Source organism: Procambarus clarkii, chromosome 63, assembly GCF_040958095.1.
Source record: "Procambarus clarkii isolate CNS0578487 chromosome 63, FALCON_Pclarkii_2.0, whole genome shotgun sequence".
NCBI lineage: Eukaryota > Metazoa > Arthropoda > Malacostraca > Decapoda > Cambaridae > Procambarus > Procambarus clarkii.
Window position 1 is genome coordinate 11921642 of NC_091212.1, and position 15747 is coordinate 11937388.

Sequence of the window (15747 nt, forward strand, 5' to 3'; positions counted from 1 at the left end):
CTGTTGTAAGCCTCTTATTGAATCACTTGAGACACAAAAGATTATTGATGTGTGTATTTGTGTGGGTGATAAAATATGTATGTGAATGTACATATGTATACGTATATATATTTACATGTATGCATGAGTATGTGTACATGTATATATAACATTAATAATTTTGTAACTAGCGTCAAAAGATTGTTATTTGCTTAGCTAAACGAACTAGAGGGTTCAGTTCCTGAACCGATTATGTGCCTCTGTAATCCTTTACACCTCCGCCCACGGGATGGGTATGGGGTGCATAATAAAGAAAGAAATTGAATTACCAAGCTATTGTCATATCTACGTTCTAACCCCACAGATCGAGTTAAATTCTATTACCTCCTTGTTCTGATGTTTATGCTAAATATTACGGCCTTGTCTCTTTTTTTTTCAATGCCCATGATAACCTTATACGTCAAGACCATGTCGCCCTTACTCGTCTCCTGTCTAGTGCAATAAGATCCATCTTCATTATGTCTTTCTTCATATTCCAGTCCTCTCAGTTTTGAGAGCACTGAGCGTTCTCAAATTTTGTCCAATGCGTTTTTACAGGGTAAAATATTGGGCCTGTATATTCTAGTACTGGTCTCAAATATATGGAGAATCTACTGAGCGCTTTCGGTTATATTATAACCGAAAGCTGCATTTTGCAAGTAAAATGCAGCTGCATTTTTACTTTGACAATGGTTATGTAAAATAACAGAAAGAACCACTTGCCTTTATTGAGATCACTGAAGAAAACAAGATTAAAATAAAGGCGCAAGAATTAAAAATATTAAATGTAAAATGATTCTTTGTTGATAGGATTACAGAGGAGCAGGAGTAAAGTAGCCTTTTGATATTTTTTTTTTATACGTGAGCCTCTGATGTCAATTCTCAAGCTGTACAGGCACTTTACTTCAGAGACAATGACGTCAGCACACAACTAAATTGGCGCCATTGTAAGCAATCTATTGCGAGGAGTCTATCTCAGCCTCGTTGAGTCTCTTGCATTATCATGGCACTCGACGTCAGCCCATAAAGTGGCACTGTTGAAGACTTGATAGCCTAATTATTACATTATTTACGTAAGCTCGATAAATCCTGTAAATTAAAATAAAAATGTAAAAAATAAACTATAATATAACACATACCTCTGCTTGAGGGAGACATCAGGTGCGTCGCCGCCTCGCTGGCTCAAGTATAATTGAAATCATCTAATTCATCTGTTAAATTATATCGAACGGATGTAGGTTCAATCACACAATACAAGGTGTGTAATACGCGTGTTGAACGGAGCTTATACATGACAACTACTCAAGGAAACCCATTTCTGCGATTTAAGAAAGATGAAAGGAATATGGCAAGCTCCTCTTGTTTACAATACTCAATATAAATGCCGCCTTACCGTTCCAAGGCCAGCCAGAGGGGCGACTGTCTAACCTATGACTCACCTTAAACAAGAAGCTTTATTTAGGGCGCGCCTAACATAGCAAACACGTGGAATCCATATATATATATTCATAAAAAGTATGTATATATTATAAAATATACAATATATTATCATGAAATATATGTATTGAGATGTCGAGATGCAAAATACCACTAAGACATTTTGACAATTTTGCCAAGCACTGTCCCCCCCAGTGGACGTGCTCAAGGCACTATCACTGGCTAGAGCCGGCCAGTGATGCCATGTTGCAAGCATTATATATACAGCACTGAGCGTAGCCAGCGCCATGTGTTAGGTGTTGGCTGCTGCTGTCTGAATACTAGCTCGTGTCGTCAGTACTACCACTCTACAAATCTCTTTAAAAATTAATACAAATGTTTTTGTCAAATAAAAATGTTGGTACTTTGTGTACCTTGGCTCTAAATATGTTATGTGATTGACTAGTTGACATGAGGTACCTGCAGCTTTGCAATCACTTTATTAACTCTCGTGTTCTTGAAGATATCCACATAATATGCACCCAAAATTTGCCAGTGCAGGCTATTGATCACATGGCCCTGTATAATTAACCATCCTGCAAGATGGAGACTTTTGTAGTATCATCGCTACTTTATTTACTCTCGTATAAATATTAATCTTTGCAAATAGTAAACCCCTATAAAATTTTATATGATAGCCTCATGATGTATCCAAAGTTTGCCCTACTACGCATGGCCTTGTATGACTAACCATCTTTTGTTTTTTTAGCATCACGTAGCTAGTTCTTGAAACACACACTCTGTACTCCCCCTTCATATGGTCTATGGAAGCTGCACAGATGCAGATGTACCTAGATGCGTTAATAAAAAAAATAATTGGGGTTCCGGCGGCACCCGGGTCTCTCTCCTCATTTTTTTTATTAATACATGCGGTACATCTGCATTTGTGCAGCTACCCTAGACTATATGAAGTGGAGTACAGTGTGTCAAAAAAGCTAGCTACGTGATGCTAAAAAATCCCCATCACACAGGATGGTTAGTCATACAGAGGCATGTGATAGGCAGTCTGCACTGGTAGACTCCGGATGCATTTTGAGGATATCATCAACACAAGAGTGGTAATAAAAGTCCCCATCTCGCAGGATGGTTAGTCATACAGGGCCATATGTTTAGTAGCCTGCACTGGCAAATTTTGGATCGACCACTCTCTTCTCCTCACCCACCCTCCTAATTTTCCATTCCCTCCCATTTCTCACCTCTATCACATCTCTCTCCACTTCGCAACTTCTAATACTGAATATTACTTCCGAGTAAACACTAACATTTCATTACAGCATTTCGGAAATAACTCTTGTAATAATATTTTACCGAACCTGTAAAAAAAAATCGTGGTACAGCAGTACTAAAGATGTACCAAAAAAGCGTGTTTTTTACAGACAGGTTCTAATACAACATTTTGATTTGGTCGCCATGACCAACTCATATATAATTGCACCTCTATAAAATTATTATTAGACCAGGGTTGGAATATTCCTATACTTCTCTAGACTTAACAAATAAGATGAGTAATCTAAAAATTCAAGAAGTTCAAAAATGGGGCTGTCTTTTGAATGTTTCAATCAATGACAGGATATTAAGACATTCCAGACAACTTATCTGGAAATCATGCCTGACGGCCATTTCTGCGGAAGACTTCCCTACAAAGTCAAGACTTTAATACCCTCCCCCCCCCTAAAATTAAAGTACTTACAGAAAGTATTTGGTTGAAAGTACTAAATGTAGCGACGGACCACCAGACAATTGACTTTTGTATTATTGAATTTGGACAAACCAGAAACCTTTTTTTTAACGGCAACATAAATATAAGACCTAACCTAACCTCTCCTAGCAATCCTGGGCCTAATATAGTACATATCTGTGCTGTCTCTCTCTAACGTACACCTCTGTTTTAATCGCTGGTCCTCTATCTACAGCACATCGCGACAAGCACCTTTAAAACTTATCATTCTCAACATAAAACGCATGTCCCAACATCTGTACAGGTGCAGTCATCGGGAGGACAAACCCTTCATGCAAACTGCACCTACCATTAAGAAGAAGAAGAAGAAGAATTTAAATATATATGATTTATCCAAGTAATCGCTCCTTTTCGTTGATCAACGAAAACTATTCCGGTACACTAAATATATTCATTATAATAATTTAAAAAACACGATACAAAATAATGTGTAAGCTCATACAATGTAGTGTACAATATCTAAGATGGATTTTGTTTTAGAAATCCGAGAACAAAAATGTAACTGTGCAATTATTGTGCTACAAAGCCCAATATATTTTTTTACATTATATGCTTTGAACAGTATTATACCTCAGGAAAAAACAAAACAATCCAATTTTAAAATTACAGTTGTTCTCAAAAGAATGTGTGTTCAAAAAACACAAGAATAATGTACAATTGTAGGGACAGGAGTTACATAAACGAATGAAGCTACTATTATGTAAAGCATTCCAGGTAAAAACTTAAAATAATTTTGATTTTTTTGTTAATTAAAGTTGTGAAGGGGTAAACTCTTAATACTAAAAGAGAAGTAAGCTAATCCAAAACTTGAAAAGTTAAAAAGATACAGATGAATACAAAAATAAAATGGCGATACTTCATGATGACAGGCATAAACTAGAAAGCCTCATACGCCAGTCTCATACAGCCATGAAAGCCTCATACGCCAGTCTCATACAGCCATGAAAGCCTCATACGTCAGCCTCACACAGCCATGAAAGCCTCATACGTCAGCCTCACACAGCCATGAAAGCCTCATACGTCAGCCTCACACAGTCGTGGCATCCTCATACGTCAGCCTCACACAGCCATGAAAGCCTCATACGTCAGCCTCACACAGCCAGGAAAGCCTCATACGCCAGCCTCACACAGCCATGGAAGCCTCATACGTCAGCCTCACACAGCCATGAAAGCCTCATACGTCAGCCTCACACAGCCATGAAAGCCTCATACGTCAGCCTCACACAGTCGTGGCATCCTCATACGTCAGCCTCACACAGCCATGAAAGCCTCATACGTCACCCCTCACACAGCCTACGTACACACACACACACACCTCAACATGGCTGCTACCAAAGGCCGCAGAGTGGATAATGACGATATTATTGGTTATTGCGTCATGCATCATCGTGAAGAGCGGCTAGTTGTGCCCCGGAGAGCCAGCGCCGACGGGAAAGGATTATGGCGGGTGGCGCTGATGAGGCGCCATTGTGGTGATGATGGTGATAGTGGGTGCCGTGGTGGGGGAGGGTCGTTCCCTTGATGGCTGTCGGGTTGGGGGATGGGGATGGCCCAGGTGAGGAATGGTAAGAGCTGTTGTGTTTGTATTTTCTGATGGACTGAAAGTGATAACCGGTGGTGAAGCCTGCGGCGGTAAAGATGATTGGAATTAGTGTGAAGATCAGATCAGAGTGTCTGATAATTGATGTTTCTGAGGAGTTTGTTTTGTGATTGTGTAGGTCGATTTAACAGTGGTAGTTGTTCTTGTGAAGGTGTACGGGGCAGCTGTGTCAGCTGTTGTGAAGTGTATGGGGCAGCTGTGTCAGCTCTTGTGAAGGTGCACGAGGCAGCTGTGTCAGCTCTTGTGAAGGTGCACGAGGCAGCTGTGTCAGCTCTTGTGAAGGTGCACGAGGCAGCTTTTTTTTCAGGGATATTCCTGCGCGGGCCCTAAGCCTCTGGCTGGCCCACTAAGTATTGCTTGTTTCTGTTTTACTTGGCAGAGTATGAGTATTTATGACTCGTATGGTCGCTTCAGTAAGATTTTGCCATATGTGTTTAACAACTTCTTCTGCTCTGTTGAATCTAAGTTGAAATCTTAATGGGTTTGTAACTGTGCACTGTGTTAGATAATGTCCCAGTGGTCTGTCGGGCATTTCTCCACAGTGTTGACATTTCCTCTCATCTTCCGGAACCTGTAAGCCTATTTCCCATGCACATGGGTATCCAAGCCTGATGCGATGTAAGTGTACTTCTGTTGCTCTACTGCTCCCTTTCATCAAACTAAGTGGTTCGTAGTTAGTTGAATTCTTGTACCAACCCGCAGATCCTGATGTTGCAACTGCTGTGTTGTGGTCACTGTACATCTTTTGCATTGCTCTGTTTCTAATTACTTTCTTAATCTGTGATAGACTCTGTGGTATGTAAATGTCTACATTTTTTCTCTTAGTTGCAAGTTTTGCAGCTTCGTCTGCAATGTCATTTCCTATTATTCCCACATGACTTGGCACCCAGTTGATAAGTACCCGTCGGCCTTGTCGTTTGAGTGTTTGCATTAATGATATGACATTTGTGATCAGATGGATGTTATCACATATGTGTTCTTGTTGCAAGGTTTCAATGGCAGTTCTCGAATCTGTATGTATGATAACATGTTGTCGGTGTTGAGCAAGAGCATGTTCCAAAGCCTTTTGAATGGGTAGCATCTCTCTTTGTAAAGTCGAACACCCATTTGAGAGTCTCCAACTATTTACAGAGTTTCCTGCTTTAACTGCAGCTCCGGTTTCTTGTCCCTGCTGGTCTACTGATCCATCTGTGAAGTATGTGAAGCTGTCGGATGCCATGTTTGCTTCTATATGCATCTGTGCAATGTTAAACGAGGCAGCTGTGTCAGCTGTTGTGAAGGTGCACGAGGCAGCTGTGTCAGCTGTTGTGAAGGTGCACGAGGCAGCTGTGTCAGCTGGTGTGACGGTGAGAGAGAGAACATGTCAGCTGCGACTAAAACAAAAAAATTTAAACTGTTATTTAAATTGTTTTGTTGCGTCACAGAAAGCGAACAAGTGAAGCGGTCGACGCGCAACAAGGTAACTGTTTTTTATGATTTCCATTGATGTTCCACCTTTCACATTTCGAAACAACTGAACCCTACAACAACAACAACACCCAAATGCTTTTATAGTGTGAAATATTATATACATTGTGTTACCCCCCGTCGTCCAATGTCATTGTTGGCGATATGATTCTTCAATACCATTCACACGCACTGGTAGAGAAACCATTGTGGTGACGCGCGTAGGGGAGAGTAATTGTGGTAGAGGTGAGGATGATAAGGGAAGGGATTAAGTTGAGGATAATAAGTCGCAATAGTGAGCACTGAATGTAAATAACATAACCCACACAAGGAATGAAATGAAGATTGCGACGTTTCGGTCCATATGTGCGTGTTGGTCTATAAACCACATGTTGCCATTACTGGTCTTCGTGTGTGTGTGTGTGTGTGTGTGTGTGTGTGTGTGTGTGTGTGTGTGTGTGTGTGTGTGTGTGTGTGTGTGTGTGTGTGTGTGTGTGTGTGTGTTTCATTAGGGTGAAAGAAACTCTGGCCATTTGTTTCCTCCTCGAATCGAGCCCAGACCATTAGGACTACGACCCCCGATCGCTGTCAACTCAGCCGTGAGGCCCCTATGTGTGTATGTGTGTGTGTGTGTGTGTGTGTGTGTGTGTGTGTGTGTGTGTGTGTGTGTGTGTGTGTGTGTGTGTGTGTGTGTGTGTGTGCGCGCGCGCACGCACGTAGGGAACTGTAGGTAGAAGAGAGAGAAACTGGGAGACCGATTAGAGTGGTGTTAGGTATGAGGGGGAAGCCACATAGTTGAGGATGAGACACTCGCTACCACAGACTTGCTTTTCTCCACACCTGCGCCTCTCCACACCAGCGCCTCTCCACACCTGCGCCTCTCCACAGACTGCTCCACTCTATCCACTACGGAAGACAAACAACGCCGGATTTGCTCCACACACAAGAAACTACAGCACCTGCTATGCTCCACACCCAACACCTGCGCAGTTCCACACCCAACACCTACGCAGCTCCACACCCAACACCTGCGCAGTTCCACACCCAACACCTACGCAGCTCCACAGCTCCACACCCAACACCTGCGCAGCTCCACAGCTCCACACCCAACACCTGCGCAGCTCCACAGCTCCACACCCAACACCTGCGCAGCTCCACAGCTCCACACCCAACACCTGCGCAGCTCCACAGCTCCACACCCAACACCTGCGCAGCTCCACACCCAACACCTGCGCAGCTCCACACTCCACACCCAACACCTGCGCAGCGCCACACTCCACACCCAACACCTGCGCAGCGCCACACTCCACACCCAACACCTGCGCAGCTCCACACTCCACACCCAACACCTGCGCAGCGCCACATCCAGCACCTGCCCAGCTCCACACATGCTGTGTTTACACTTGTATTCCTAACCATGTGATAGAATCATATTTAACCATTAAATGTAAAACAAAGATAAAAATCCACAACACTTTACCTGCCCTCGGCGGTGCCAGAGCCGTTTAAGGAAGCGTCCCTTGCAAACTTACCTGCAAAGAAACATACAAGAATTAGTAAGGTTTAGTACTTCTGTATTTGCATATTCACTGATAACTCTTGATAAGGGAACGCAAGAATAAAAGGAGAAAGATAAAAAAAAATTAGGGTAAACTTATATCACGTTTGTTAGAAAAGTTAGAGCATTTGAGTGTGTATTGTGAAAGGGAAGAGTCAACGTCAACAAAGCCAGGCCTGAGGTTCGAACCCTCATACTAAATCATATAATCCTCACCACTACTCACAAAATCATAATTAATTTACACTTGAATCTGTTCTTCATGTGTTTTCGAGTTGTGTTGCTTAGTAATGGATATGCAACTTCCGTTGCTATGAAACTCGTGCATTTTTTTTATTTATTTATATATTCTCAAAATTTTATAATGTCCAATATAATTTATTCAATATAATTTATTCTTTTCAAATTTCAATCATATTCTTTAAAATTCCAATCATATTCTTTAAAATTTCAACCATATTCTTTAAAATTTCAACCATATTCTTTAAAATTTAAACCATGTTCTTTAAAAATTATACTATAATTTTTTAAATTTCAACCATGTTTTCTAAAATTTAAACCATAAATTCTTTTCAAATTGTAATCATGTTCTTTAAAATTTTAACGATATTCTTTTAAAACTTCAACAATATTCTTTTAGAATTTCAAAAATATTCTTTTAAAATTGATATCATAATTTAAAATTTTAACAAAATATTTTTTTTTATTTTAACCATATTTTTTCACAAATTTCAATCATATTCTTTCAGAAATTTCAACCATATTCTTTTTAAACTTGAACCATATTTAAAAAAAAATCAATCATACTCTTTAAAAACAATTTTAATTTCAACCATTTTCAATTGTATAATTATTAGACTAAAATACAGCAAAGTCAATACAATGGTATGCCCCTTCGTGCGGAGCATCACTGAAGGCTTATATCTCCATCACAAGGAGACGTCTAGTGCTTCTTACGTCATTTACCAAGATCGTTCTTCTCCTCTTATGACAAGAAGAAAGAGAAAAAAGAATCACTTTTTGTATCACAAACAGAAACATGGAAGGAATATGTCTCCCTTTTCCTGACGCCTAAGATTTCCACGTTCCTCGTTCGCCTAACAGGAACGTGGCGAAGAGGCAGTTCCAGACATTGTGTCTGCCGCAGCACAGACATCGTGAGAGCAAGAAGAACGACCGACTGCAGATGGGATACATTATCGAGCCCCGTCTCAACACCTCAGCCACCCCTGCACACTCCTGGGGTGGCTAGAGACGGGAGAAGTGTTTTCTCCCGTCTTTGTGTTCTCCCCGAAGTGTTTCTTCTGAAGAAGTGTTTCCTAAGTCAGGAAGAGTCATTATCGGACCATCTTCATAGTGGGACAAAGAATGTCAGTCTCTTCCTGATATTTTACAAGTATATTCAAAGCACATTTTAAAAGGTATCTGTTATAGTATTTATTATTTCTATATTTAATAATAATCCTTATAAATTATGTCATATATTTGCCACTCGATTAAAGGAAACCCATTTTGCATCGTGTGACTCTATGATGTATGTATGTATGTATGTATGTATGTATGTATGTATGTATGTATGTATGTATGTATGTATGTATGTATGTATGTGTGATTTTTGATCGATTTATTTTGTGTTGTCAGAATAACATTAAGTGTTTCTAGAAATCAAGATTGTCGGGTCCGTTAACATTTTGAATATATGCGGTGGTTCACGATTAATTATTATCCTGACTAGACTGAACATATCCTTCTCTGGATATGCTGAGTAAAAATGAAAACAGTATTGTATAAGAAACACAAAGACATAATAACATGAAAGTGAAAGGTACGCGCAGAAGGCCTATTGGCCAATACGATGCAGCTCCTATTTATAGCCACTCCAAACTCATTCATATATATGTTTAACCCTTTGGCTGCTAAACTGTTAGTATCTGACATCCCCCATGTTGAGGTTCAAGGCCTGTTGACTCCCATGATCATTATGGACGCTGACTACCTTGTTCCAGTCTTCAAGGATACTTTAATCCCTGAGAGATTGTAGGATTACACTAAACTCAGCGTACGTACACTCAGCATTAACCACACATACATGGTACTGAAGGACCCGCTAGAAATGGTTGCAATGTAAAGGGTTGTCCGCTTGTTGTCCCGACACAACACCAGCTGCCAAGACAACAACACATCTCACATTCCCTGACCATCAGGGAGCACCACACGCCACTGCCACATCCACCATTGCAACTATGAATAACCATCATTAGGTACATACATGGAATAATTGTTGCAGACGAGGCGTCACAATAACGTGGCCGAAATATGTTGACCAAACCACATACTAGAAAGTGAAGGGACGACGACGTTTCTGTCCGTTCTGGACCATTCTCAAGTCGATTGTGATCACAATCGACTTAAGAATGGCCCAGGACGGACCGAAACGTCGTCGTCCCTTCACACACAAAGTTTAAGATCAATGTCGAAGCTTAGGTGAGAGAAGACGATAATAGTCGCATCCTAAGCGGAGATGCGTCTCATACGCCAGCAAATGCGGAGTCCATGAGGCGTTGAGAGAGGAGTGGCGTGCACAAGCCTGCAAGAGGCACAATGATGCATTAAACATAAACCTCAAGAGAGGCTTCGAAAGATCCTGAAGAAGGGTTAATTTAATGCTGTCCTGAACCGCCCGGCCACCTGGTCAAACTCTCACGCACTTCATTTCAAGTGTGAAAACCTCTAGTAGCCTAAAGAAGATAATACTGAATGGTCTGTAATAGTATTATCATTAAGAAAAACAACTAATGCACGTTTAGTTTCTGGCAAATACCTCTCGAGATACATCAGGTGACATTCACAAATAAAAAGAAATTATATTTTTCAGATGTAATAGTGTTTTGATTTACAAAGATATACAGTCTCCGTGAAACAGAGGAGTTACGTTAACGCATATGCAGGCCAGACTGCGAGCATAGAGGACCTCTCGAAACCATCCACAGGTAAAGAAGACGTAGTGAATACACGATAAAAAGCATCAATTAAAATGGACACTTAAGATTTTCGATAATTATAGCGTAAAATAATGTATCACGAGACTCGTGTAATAGAACAGAAAGTATTCTCAGTGCATTCACCTTGACCACGCGTTCGAGGTGCCAGTGTTTCCTTACATATCTTTGGCTCTCTTGTGTTTCCAACTCCCACCTGTGTTCTCTGTGTCATACTTTCTCTTAATTTAAAGAGGCTGTCCTTTTTCACTTTGTACCTCCTCAGTATCTTGTATGTTCTGATCATATCTTCTCTGTTTATTTTGTCCTTCAGCGTTATGAGGCCGGTGTGTGTATTCACCTAGTTGTTCTTATGGGGGTTGAGCTCTGCTCTTTCGGCCCGCCTCTCAACTGTCAATCAACTGTTACTAACTACTATTTTTTCCTCCTCCCACACCACACACACACCTCAGGAAGCAGCCCGTGACAGCTAACTGACTCCAAGGTACCTATTTACTGCTAGGTAACAGGGGCAACAGGGTGAAAGAAACTTTACCCATTATTTTCCCGCCGGCTGCCGGGATCGAACCCTGGCCCCTAGGTCCACGAGTCTAGAGCGCTCTCCACTGAGCCAGCCCCCCCCCCCCCAGAGTGTGTGTGTGTGGGTGTATACTCACCTAATTGTGCTTGCGGGGGTTGAGCTCTGGCTCTTTGGTCCCGCCTCTCAACCGTCAATCAACAGGTGTACGGGTTCCTGAGCCTATTGGACTCTATCATATCTACACTTGAAACTGTGTATGGAGTCAGCCTCCACCACAGTACTTCCTAATGCATTCGATTTGTGTGTGTGTGTGTGTGTGTGTGTAATTACCAGAGTGTAGTTACGATTGAGAGCTCCGTTCGTGGTGTCCCGTCTCCACAGGCTCTAACGATGCTTTGAAAACCCTGTAAGAGTAATACGCCTAAACCAAAATATTTTCACCAAACGCGTTCGCGAGAACGCAAAATCCCGCGGGCATTCTACTGCTCCGGGTTCAGGTAATCAAAAACACCCGTTATGAACAAAAATGCAGGTCCCTGCGGTGCTGTGCTTGTTGAATATTAATGTAACTTGAAATGGTGCAGTTCCACGTGGTAAAGATTAGTTCTGCAGAGTTGCAGATATAAAGATCCTGCAACATTGCATTGCAGATACACACAGTATCTTCAACGATACATATGGCACCCTGCATTGTCCCGCATATAGGATATTACGATTATTGCATTGTTGAATCGTAATTGTTAATATGCTCAATAATATATATATATATATATATATATATATATATATATATATATATATATATATATATATATATATATATATATGGATCTATAGCACTGTCCAGAGAGCTATGTTCTTTGTTTGTTAGTACTAGTTAATTTTTACAGGGAGATGTAACCAAATATTTCATAGCGAGGTTCACACCACACACAAGTTACTCACCACCACACACAAGTTACTCACCCCCACACACAAGATACTCACCACCACACACAAGATACTCACCACCACACACAAGATACTCACCACCACACACCACACACAAGATACTCACCACCACACACAAGATACTCACCACCACACACCACACACAAGATACTCACCACCACACACAAGATACTCAAAACCACAACACACCACACACAAGATACTCACCACCACACACCACATACTCACCACCACACATACCACACACCACACACAAGATACTCACCACCACACACCACACACAAGATACTCACCACCACACACCACACACAAGATACTCACCACCACACACCACACACAAGATACTCACCACCACACACCACACACAAGATACTCACCACCACACACCACACACTCACCACCACACACCACATACTCACCACCACACACCACATACTCACCACCACACACCACATACCACATACTCACCACCACACACCACATACCACATACCACCACACACCACATACCACCACACACCATTCCCGTCTCTGCCACACACACAACACCATGCGTGTAATGCCTTATTCAGACCCCTAATTTTTTGCAACCTTTGTACACAAACAGTTCTCTGAACAGTTTACCGCGCTCTGAACAAATTATTCACCACGAAAACTTATAACTGAACAAAAACAGGCAAAATTTAAGAAGTGTCACAGAACTCAGTGTCAGTTTCTAGAACTTTTCCCGGAAGTTCAGTTCGTCTTGTTCGAGCAAACATGACACTCAAACATTTATAATTTTCAGCCCGTCCTCCAAACAAAGATCCAAAAGTGATTCCATGCACCTGCCAAACCCCCTGTTTATGAATGAAAAGCGATTTACACACAACCCGTCCTCGACTCAAGTCCATTACATTCAGCGGTCAACCCCACAGACGCATTCATAAATTTTAACATGCTGTTCATTCAAAACGGGAATTTTCGCAAGTATAAATTAATATTATAATATATTAGCATATTGTGTATATATAGGCATAGGATAGGTTAGGTTAGGTGCTTAGGTTCTGTTGGCGATTATTTGTATTTGTAGTACGTGGGTGAAGCATTTACAGCGTTGTGATTCGAACAAAATTCGTCAGTGAAGCACTTGTTCCGGATATGTTCGAACGTCAGCAGTTGTGAGTCGTGTGTAAACCGTTTTTCATTCATAAACATTGGGTTTGGCGGGTGGATGGAATCACTTTTGGATCTTTGTTTGGAGGACGGGCTGTTACACACGACTCACAACTCATTTCGTTCGAACACTTCCGGAACAAGTGCTTCACTGACGAATTTTGTTCGAATCACAACGCTGTAAATGCTTCACCCACGTACTACAAATACAAATAATCGCCAACAGAACCTAAGCACCTAACCTAACCTATCCTATGCCTATATATACACAATATGCTAATATATTATAATATTAATTTATACTTGCGAAAATTCCCGTTTTGAATGAACAGCATGTTAAAATTTATGAATGCGTCTGTGGGGTTGACCGCTGGTTGTAATGGACTTGAGTCGAGGACGGGTTGATAATTTTACAATACATTAATGTTTGTTATTCTTCAGAATTCACATGATAATGCAGCTGCATTTCCTGTAAACAAGAACTTTGATTGAAGAGAATGCTTTAGTAATTTTGTACATGGTTTAATATAGTGTTATTAATATAGCGACCCATAGGAACGTTAGGTCTTAATTGCCATTAAATATCAACGACACAATTCGTGAGTTCCTGGCGATGCGGCAACACTCGCCCCGGGCTTCGCGAGCCATTTCGTCTGGGTTCGAGCCTTAAACATTGCTGGATTGAACGGACGCCAATCCTCAACTTACCGCCTCTGTTCACCCAGCAGTAAGCGGTGGAGGACGACTAACACATTACTCGTCCTCCAGAGGAAAACTTGGAGGATAAGGTTTATTATGAGTTATGGGAAGGGAAACTCCAAGCCTATGAACTCCCCTCAGATACAGTGTAAACCAGAGGGTAAACTGAAGGTAGAGGATGGGTACGCTGCTCTTCCTTGTGGATACCGACCCGCCGGCCAGAACCTCCGTCCTGAGTCGCCTACATTGGCCAATTAAGCCTTTAACTTGGGTCAACTTCCGCGCTAAGTTGCAACATTCACACAACAATTAACCTCATACCACACACACACACACCCTACCTTACCTTGAGGTGCTTCCGGGGCTTAGCGTCTCCGCGGCCCGGTCGCTCCTGGTTGCTAGGCTGTTGGACCCTACACCACACACACTCCCTGCTACCCCCAAAGGTGAACAGAACGCTGATCTTACCTACACCTGTAGAGACCCCTTTACCACCTCCCTCCCACACCTGCAGAGTCCCCTTCACCCCCCCCCCCCACACACACACACACCTGGGGAAAAACCCCACCCCTCCAGACACAACATACTCGCTCACACAGTTTACAAACCTGAATCACACAACAATGGCCGCGGTAAATTACCTGCCGGTACATTAGATTATAAGACCGAGCAATATTAATTAATGGTACATGCAAACAACTCCATTACTACAAAAATACAATACTAAAACATTGTATGTTTTTTTTATATAAAACTTTATATGATAAACCAAGTAAGGTAAACAACACCAGAATAAAATTAATTGCTGTACGTTGCCTGGATGATAATTTTTAATAACGGTTATGGAAGAGTGAGTCTACTCACTCACAACTGTGTGCTCGTCGAGTGAGTGGGTGGGAGTGAGTGAGAGTGTGTGAGGTGGGCAGAAGTAAGTGTGTTGGGGTGCAGTGAGTGAGTAGAGTGGATGGTGGTGAGCGAGGGAGGGGGGTGGAGACAGGGGTGAGTGAGTGAGACAGGCCGGCGTGAGTGCGTGAGGCGGCTGTGAGTGAGTGAGGCGGCTATGAGTGAATGAGTGAGAGTAGGCCAGTGTGTCTCGTAATATTGATCTGGCCTCCGGGATGGCGCCAGAGATCAACATTGCATCCTCCTCCTCTTCCTTTACCACATTACGTATCTTGCTGATAATATTCTTAAGAATTCTGAAACATCAGTTTTCAATTGTCGTTTCCAAGTCCTCGTGTCCCTACGCTACTCCTCCTGAGAGAGAGAGAGCGGGAGGCAGGAGTAACTACAATAAATACAATAAGTAAATAATTATAAGTAAACTGTAACTATAAATAAACACAATGCAATAACTGACCAATGAGAGGGAACAGTGGCGTGAATATCCTCCATCCGGACTAATATTTTACCGCTAGAAAGCATCTGACCATAAGATGGAGAATGTTGGGTCTTCACTTGCCAATTTTGGGCCGTTGCAGTGCTTCAGGAAGCCTTACCGGCAATAGAAGGGCGGTCAAGTGAGGAAGTATGAGCCCCTCAGACGCTTCCATTTGCCAGGTGGTTAGAAGATTTTCCAGGTCAATGG

The 15747-nt window shown here is 41.8% G+C and overlaps 1 protein-coding gene across 1 annotated transcript in view; it reads right to left on the bottom strand.

The window, feature by feature from the left end:
• The window catches only part of slo (calcium-activated potassium channel slo), a gene marked incomplete in the record, with an annotated part of 691171 nt that overhangs the window by 634535 nt on the left and 40889 nt on the right, over positions 1–15747 (bottom strand).